Source organism: Habropoda laboriosa, unplaced genomic scaffold (assembly GCF_001263275.1).
Source record: "Habropoda laboriosa isolate 0110345459 unplaced genomic scaffold, ASM126327v1 scaffold14, whole genome shotgun sequence".
NCBI lineage: Eukaryota > Metazoa > Arthropoda > Insecta > Hymenoptera > Apidae > Habropoda > Habropoda laboriosa.
Window position 1 is genome coordinate 1246889 of NW_017100137.1, and position 9394 is coordinate 1256282.

The window sequence follows — 9394 nt, forward strand, 5'->3', positions numbered from 1 at the left end:
ATCGATGTTTCATTTCTGAAAATATACCATCTTAATTACCGGCCAAAAGTTTCGAATCACCTGCCACTTTTCATCAATATTAAATCTGCTGCTAATTTTTTATAGATTTGAAGTTTATTTCAATTCTACATTTATCAATTGATTCGGACGATAAAAAATTCTCAAAGCCGCTGACTTTTTTCTGGAAATTTTTGTGTAAATTGCAATGCTCGGTGATTCCAAACTGTTGCCCGGTAGTGTATATTCTTTGCAATTCTAGAAAATAGGACTAGATGCTTTAAATTTTCATTGTAGGTATTACCAATTCATACTCAATTGAAATGAGACAGAAAATGATAAAATAGTTACAAGTATTGAAAATAAATCCACTGATATAAACGACATTATTTCCAAACAAATACTTTGCTTCAAGAGCAACTTTAAGAAGCAAAAACTAAATCTACCAAATAAAAAATGACAAAATAGATAGAAATATTAAAAATAAATTTATTATTATAAAGGGCATTATTTTGATCGCTCTAAAATCTTCAGGAACAGCTTTACAAAGCAAAGACTAAATCTACCACTGCAAACAACGTAAACTATCAAAACGCTACAATCTTTCGAGAAGAACCTCCGAACACATTTGAACCCTTAATTCCCTCGAAGAGAAAACGCATCTGCAACGCTTGAACTATCGTTTCCATCGTTCGTTCGAGTCACGAAAGAACGTGCGTTTTCCATCCGCGAAGAAAACCGCGAGAAAGTTTGAAGATCGTTGCAACACACGGAAAACGTGTGATCTGTCTACCAATGTTTACGTCGAATCGTAGGAAAAAGGGAGAAAACGATGCGGTCGTGTTTGGACCGTCCAAAATAGCGCTGAAAATTATAGCATCGCGCAAATAACGCAGTTTCACGTGGAACGGTTTCGGTAAAGGAAAAATCCGAGTATTTTTCTCTGTTGTTCGTAGACTTTCTGCATCGTGTAAGAAGCGAACGCGGAAACTCTGGTTACGTTTCTTTCGAAAATTATGCGTTTGATCGGAAGGAAGTTCCGGACAGACATTTTTCTAGTCTGTTACATTTCGATCGAACGTGTAACGCTGTCTCTGCCTACTGTAATAATTATCTTTTTATCTGTTCCGCCGCTGTCCGACTATGGTTATCTGCTTCGATCGGGATCTAATTGGCGATTGTGCGCGCTACGTGTGACTAATTAGATTTCTATGCTATTCCTCGAGAGATTACCGATGAAATATTGTTTTAGAAGCATTTTCCGCGGAGCAGTGGAACTCTGTTTATGGTTCTCTTATCGTTGCACACGTGTGAAGAATATACTCTGAATAACTTGTAAAGTATGCGTTCTACGAGAAAGTGTTTTATATGGAAATTGTACGGTATCAAATGGTTTTCTTAAATAACCCGTTCGTTTACGAGATATTGAGATAAGCTTGAATTTTTTAAACGGAACGAGTACGTTTCTATCTTCTCAAAACAAAAACTCAAGTCGTTAAGTCCAATTTTAAAAAAGTTATACTGTTATAAAGAGTGTCCGAATATTAGTAAGAGTCACCGTACTTAATTCTGTTGAGAAACGTAAACTTTCCAACAAAACAATTCTAAAATTTCAATGACATTTGATAGCAGTCATAAATCTTTCGTACATTAATCTAACTAACTTCTACAACGCGCGCGTTTCACTTCTAATCTGAGGCAGTCGTTGCATGATAAAGACCTCGTTTCGCAGCGAATAATTAACGAGATAAGAAGTTGGCCTTTTACAACTGGCCTGACATATTTTCGACGACGGCACAACATATCCTATACACGATTCTGTTTTCTTGTTTCAGGTAAGGGTTTTGCCAGCCACAGCGCGACAAGCAAACCACGTGAGTTCTCACTTGAGCGTAAATTAGTTTTTCTTTGAGCAACGCGAAAGAGAGATCCGTCAAAGCGACAGAGCCTTCTTCTGTTAGGTTCGTGCAAATGAAACGTCGGTTTTTCAGCGGTTCAAATTGGCGAGTGGATAGGATATAAGAAAATTAGGCCAATCGTAACTTTTTATACGCAATAGTCGGTAAGAAGGAGTCTGCTGCAGTACACGTGTATCGAATAGTAAAAGAATTTGTACGCTCAGTTTTATTCTAAGTATAGTATTATATTATACTTTATTATTTTTTTTTTAAATTGAAAATAATGTCTAGGTAGTTAGGATGTTCGAAATTTTTAGTTGACAGTATTCATTTTATTTTAATTACTCTAAACATTCGAGGCCCTCGGGTCACCGATGACCCATCTCGGGTCACAGGTCACCCAACGTGGCAGTCAACGTGTTAAACTTGGAAAAGCTGCAGTGAAAACTGTTGAAAATACAAGTGTAGCATTTAAAGAAGGTTGTGTAGATGTTAGGACACTTGAACTTTGGTGTGCAAAATTCAAGATTGGTAACTTTTCACTGAAAATGAGCTAAGAGGGAGGCCAGACAGGGCCTAAGATAAATATAACATTTAAAACAATCCACGGTAAAGAATACGAAATTTTGCCATAGTCTCTCCTATATAGACTACAATTTCCCCAAACACCTGAATAATTTTTTCAACAAATAAATTATTCCAAAATGAAGACACTGTAAAAGTAGCATTCAAAGAATTTCTTCGTTCGAAGCCTAATGATTCTTTGAGAAAAGTTGGGAAAAGTGCATAGAATCGTTTGGAAATTATTTCGATGAAAGACAATTTTTCGAAGAGACACATACGTTCGAAACGAGCGTAAAATATGTCACTGTAGATTAAGAGAGGAAAAAAGGGCGGAAATCTTAAAATTGTCTTCACCAGCATTCTTGATAGGATGAGCAAATTTTGCGGACTCATTGCGTAACCACTTGTGACTTTCTTCCTTTAAATGACTTTCAACGGTGAAAGAAAGTGGATAAGATAATTGGGAATGAGCAAAATTCATACGCAATTAGTTTATTTTATTTTTTTTCTCTTAGGGGAGAAAATGTAATACATCGGTATCAGAAGCGAGAGTATTTTAAAATGTACGAAGGTGTATGTAAAATGCATGGATATTAATTAAATATGTGTATGCATTCTGATCGTTGGGAGAATGAAAGAGATTTATGCGAGTCCAGTGTGAATATTCAAGTGGACCAGAAATGATTATTTCGGTTCTTTTTCTTTTTAGATCGGTTAATAATTCATTTTGTATTTTTAATATTTTACTTTTGTTTGTAGCTGTTATGTTATTTGTTTATTTACTTTTTGTATTTTTCCTGGGAATTAGTTAACGAGTAAAATGATTTATACTACACAATTGTCTGTATTTTCTTTTCTTCTGAGAAACATATTAGCGTTAGTATAGAGAAATACTAAGAGAGAAAGGGTGAATAACGTGGAAAGCGGATTTAATCCGGCTTTTGCGTGAATTTCGTAAGTTGCGTGATATCATAAAACCGGTCTCAAATATTTCAAGTGAAAAGGCAGATGTAATACTCATCGTCCGGCTGTAAATTTACGAGTGACAAACAGTTTCACGTCCGTGAACGCGTAAACATACAAAATGTGATCTACTTTTCGATTGAAATTACAATTTTCATTTTAGTTTCCATTTTCCTCATATCTTCAATTCGAAACAAACATACTTTATCGTACAGATTTTCATATGACACAAATTCAATCTGAACAAACCAGCAAAGTGAAATTTTCAAGTATAATTTTCATCCTACACATGAACAAAATTTAATTATTATTCTACAGATCAGATACATTCAGTCAAGAAAGTCTCTACGCCTCGTTAGAATTTATTTTGCGTTGCGTAATTTTATCAGAGAAAGTAGCAAATAAACAAGTGATTCGATTTACGGGAATAAATTTTCAAAATTCTTCGCTGTTTCTTCCATTTATTTTCTAATTATGAATCGAGATGAAATTAAACTTTTTGGAAAATTTCGTAGTGAATGTAAATTCGTATTGACAGATATTTTTTTGAATTTTGTCACTAATTAGTAATGTTACCAATTTCATTAATTAAAGAAATAAACATAAATACAAACAGATATTTCCATTGTGTGAAAAATATTTCGAGTGACGTCTTTTCTTCTTACTTCTTACTAAACAAACAACTTGTATTTGCCTTTGGAGTCTTGTTCATAAAGATTTTACTATACAGAAATCTCTTCCATCTCATTTCAATTACGTTATTCTTTTTCCTAGGTTTCATTGCTAACACATGAATTTAAGTCGTTTTTCTCTACACCAACGGTAAACACTACGTTTCTAAATAAAATAAAGTAAACATTATTTATCTACCACCATCTCTGTTGAAATTACACAACGTTAAATAAATTCCAATCAGGTGTACGTAAACTTTTCTTTTACTGCGAGTGTGTACGCAAGTCCCCGTTACATTGTAACACCTTGGAATGAATATTTCATTATTAGAACGTGTTGTGTAATCTGCAACGATACCAGATGATACTACAGAGTGCCATTAAGCATCGCAGAATCGCAAAAACCACAGAAAATCCCTGATAGTATCAGTATTCCACAGCCTTGTACTTTCGCTCGCCAGCATGAATTTCATCACTCGAACCTTGCACACCCGATATTTAATATTCACGTCTAGGCGCGTCTCGATTTTCCTACAGTGCATTGTCCCAATTCGCTGCGAGCAAATAAACGATTCTTGCGCAATCAATTGCATTCACCGAGCTCGTTATAACCATCGCCTTGTGAAGGTCGTGCAACCTTAACCCTTCAACGGTGCATTCATAGTGACGAAGTACGATAGAAAGTGTATTTTTGACACGCTTCGTGCGTCGGGGAAAAATGCGGGGTTTTTGCGCAATTTTGAAACGAAGTTGGAATATGTCAATAGTGTCCTTGAAAAAAAAAAAAAAAATACGTAAAACAGGCCGCCTAATTATCTTCTCTAAATAGCTGTGGTGGTACGAAAAAGTTGTACGTAATTTAAATGGTTTCGTGGGGTGAATAAGATGCGAGGAAATGGCGAAACATGGAAGGAAGTTTCACATTTGATTAAAAGATTAGGCGTGTTTAAAATATAGTCGAAAAAAATATACACATTCGTGTAAAAACGCATAGGCGACCTTGGGAAAAAATGGAACTTATTCGTCCTTTTAACCTTTTAGGTACGGCACGCTCGTCCGCAAGTGGGTACCCCTGGGACGGCGCGCCTGGCCGTGGATGGCACAGAAACCGTTCATGACGATTCTCTGACACGTGTACTCTTCAACGACAGCTTCGATATTGCCAGGATGCGAAATAACGCAAAAAACGTATAATACCGTCGAAAATCATGATACCCACGAAAGTCACCATAGTGTCGTACCGCCCAAATTGGTGCTATCCACGAAAGCCACTATAGTGGCGTTCCGTAAAAATAGAGGGTTTCGGCGGAAGTCACTATAGTGGCGTACCGTATCTAAAAGGTTAAACGATTTAAATCATGTGTAAAACTTTTCTCGTATAATTCTGCATTCTAGCTGGAAGGTATACAGGTGTAGCGCAGTTGTAAAGTCAGCTGACGTTTAAGCATGTTTCCAGCGTCTAGATAGGTGAATTAAAAGGAACAGGAAATTAATCAAAACCTTAAAGAAACACACACACTTTGAAATATATACATTGTCGAATACAGTAATAGCAACTTCAGCGTAGTAATTTTTCTTCGAGAAAATGGAATAACATTTGTTGTGATCGTCAGAAAATATTCAATGAGAATTCATTATTTAAGAGAAAGTGGTATTTTTAAACAATTGTTATAACTTGGTTGAAGTTTGTGCATATTAACTTTGTTCCACGTTTTATTGTAATATGTAAACATAAAGATGTCTGAGTGGCGCACACAAAATCGGCGCCAAACGCGAAATACAGTTTCAAACTTATATTTTCGTATAGAGATAGAAATGCTCGTGCAAATGGTTAAACTTGAAGTCCGTTTAACCCTCCACTGTCGAGGCGGAGTCTCAGAGACTTTTTGTTTTCTTCCATTCTATTTAGAACTCAACGTTATTATATTAAAATGAAATTGATACAACCAACCACTCTGCTCTATAACGTTCATTAGGACAATGTGTGATAAAGGTAAATCGGTAAGAAAAGTTGTCAGAAATGTTCTATATTTATGTATAAACTTATTAAAATGAAATTGATACAACCAACTACTCTGCTCTATAACGTTCATTAGGACAATGTGTGAAAAAGGTAAATCGGTAAGAAAAGTTGTCAGAAATGTTCTATATTTATGTATAAACTAACCGGAGGTTGAGGAGTTTCGTAGACTCCGTATCGGGCTTTACGTCCCAAAAACGGTGTCTCGACAGTAGAGGGTTAATTCGGAAGTACCGTTTATTTATCATACCAAATGTAACTGAAACGTAGAGGAATGATCAAATACAAGTTTGATGTGTGCCACACTGTAGAATGCAACACGTGACTCGAAATGTCACTAAGTTAATCTACCTCACTTTACAATCACGCCAATCTTTTCCATTTACACTTGCAGCAATTCACACTGCTTAGTAACCATATCATCCCAAATAAATTTGCCTAAACAATCACACCACCAAAGACACCTACCACATTCTCAAATAATCTAACTTGGAATATCCTCAATGATCTCCCCAATCAAATTTTCCCGCGCCGCTAAAAGCGTCTTCTCCGACGTTCCACAAAAATCTCCAAAACCTCCAGCTTACCTTAATAATCGTCGTGGAGCTTCCCTCTCCCTCGAATTTTCCATGAAATCCAGCGAAGCAACTTCCTCTCCGCTTCTGTCGTAACCGATCACTCTCGATCGCTTCCGTGAAGTTGCTCCACGATACCACTCGAGGAATTCCGACCGCGAGGCGAAATGGACTACTTTCTTCTCGATGCAATTAAACGATTCATACGGGGGACGCTACGGTCACGGTAAAAGTGTAGAGATTTTTGCCTCGGATTGATCGATCGAGGTAGCTCACCGGTATCGAGACGATTGCCGAGTGACCGCCAGAGAACCGGTAATGACACTCGGAAGAACGATACGGTACTGTACCGATACCACGCTCCCTACTCATTTCACTCTCACCGTCCTTGTCCGTTTGGCCAACAGGCGGCTCGGTTTCCTCGTCCTTCCCGAAGGCTCCCAGCCGTACGTTTGGCAGTGAAAGTATTCTCTTCCTGTGGTTACCTACGCACACCTATCCCCCCTGACAATGTGGTAACAGCTGGTGCTTACACTAACGTAGCCATCATCGCTTGTACACATGGTCCGTGTACCTTTATACCCGTTCGCCGACGCGTCATTCTGGCTGCTTCCTCTCTGTGAGACGCCGCGCGCATGCTGGTGCTTCTGCTCCTTTCCGGAACTCGAATTCGACATCGCGATGTGCTTTCTCCGGTTCGCTTCCATTAAGGGGGTACACAACACACCACCCTCAGGTGTGTAAGAGTAGACAAAGTTTGGGAATTTTTTTCATAGATGATTACTATATGGAGAGGTTAGATTTTTTTCGAAGGATACGATTGTAACTTTCAGGTTCCTTTTTTAATTTTTGGAAAGTAAAAATGTTGCGTAATTGTTGAAAATTAACGTATGCAGTGTGAACGTGAATAAGTTTCAATAATCATAATTATAACTTCGCCAATTTCAACGTGAATTCTCGTTTATTTTTATTACTTCACTATTTAGGCTTTCTTAGATAATTGTTGAAAATTAACGTATGCAGCATCAACGTAAATAATTTTTAATAATTAATTACTACTTTGCCAATTTCAACGTGCATTTTCACTTATTTTTATTAGTAAACTATTTACGTTTTCTCACATAATTATTGAAAATCAAGGTATGCAGAATTGTACATCACGATTAGGGGGAATTGTGAAATGTCTGATGGTGGCTACGTGACCGTCATCACGTCTAGTGTTAGCAATAGTAGATACTCACGACGAAGGATGCGTACGAATTTCGAGTAAGAGAAAGAAAGTTCTTACAAACAACCCAGTTCGATGTTCAAACACGTTTCATTATGTTAAACAACTTGTTTTTGAAGGGTGACGTCACCCAGTTTCCAACTTCTTACGATTCACAAGCGTTCAGATACTGTCGGATGGTGTATGTGACAACTTTAAACATAAATCTCGAAGAGTCAGATTCTTTTTACTATTTTAACGATATTTAAAATTGTGCTATCTACATCATTTAATTAACACGTTCGGGTACTTTGAATCTTTGAAAACTATATATCACTGAAAAGAAATTGACGTTGCCAGGAGTGACGAGGATTTGATTAGGATCTCAGCAAGACTCTAGTATAAATGTTAAGTATAATCCTGCAAACTTATACTTTTTCAAAACGCGCGCGCAAAATTTCTCGGAAACTATCCAACAGATTTTTCTGAAATTTCGCACACATCTTCAGTACACACGTAGGTGGATATCATCATACTCTATAATCGCAAAATTCCAAAAATTACTATTTTTCAAGAGCTCCAGAAGCAACGATCTTTGTACAAAAACTCGAAGTGCGAATTTGACGAGCCGCCATTTTGTTATTCTTCGGTACTTTTCAACCAGCGTGAATGATACCTGACTTCAACTATTACATCCTCGCGGTATTTCTCTGTTAAATGTGCCAGAGCCGAGAAATCTCTCACACTGAAAACCCTTTTTTTCGTGCAAGAGTTACTTCCGGTACACGTCACACAAAAGCTGTACCGTATTTTACCAGCGAAAGAAAAATTAGACGCACAGTGCAAGATACGAATAATAATCGTAGCGAGTTTCATTTCCATAGCTGTGGTAGTTTTCTTGCAAAAACTTGGAAAAAAACAGAAAAGAGCTACTTTTCGACCGTCTGAAAGCGAAAGGTCCTTCAAAACGACACATCTGATCTCTGGAGAACGGCGTAACGCTTCTACTGAAACGGAGAACGAACCGCGCGTTTCACAGACGGCCGCCTGTTGGAATGTAATTAACCGGAAAAGTTAAATCGCGCGTTGAAAATTTGTTGTCGAGCGCGGGATCGGGTCAACGGTCTGGAAACCTGGTGAAGTAACGACCAGCTGCTCGCACCGACCACCTTCTTCCTCGATTTGATCCTGTTTCCTAGCCTCGATTACATCCGGTTTTTCGCGCTGTAACGCGTGCAGTAACGCGTGATTACGTATGAAATGCACGCATCGGTTGGTTTTTTCTTTTTTCTTTTTCTTGTTTCTTCAGCTTGTTCGAATTTTTCGTTTTAACTGGGAATGAAGTTATTTTCGTCATTGAAATTCCAATTTATATTATTGTTAAGGAGAATTTGAATTAAATTAACAATTTTTAATGGAGCGTTTAAACAACTGACTTTTGCTGAGAAATGTTTTTATAAATAAATTCTAATATTTTCTAAGGAAAAATTAAATTGAAT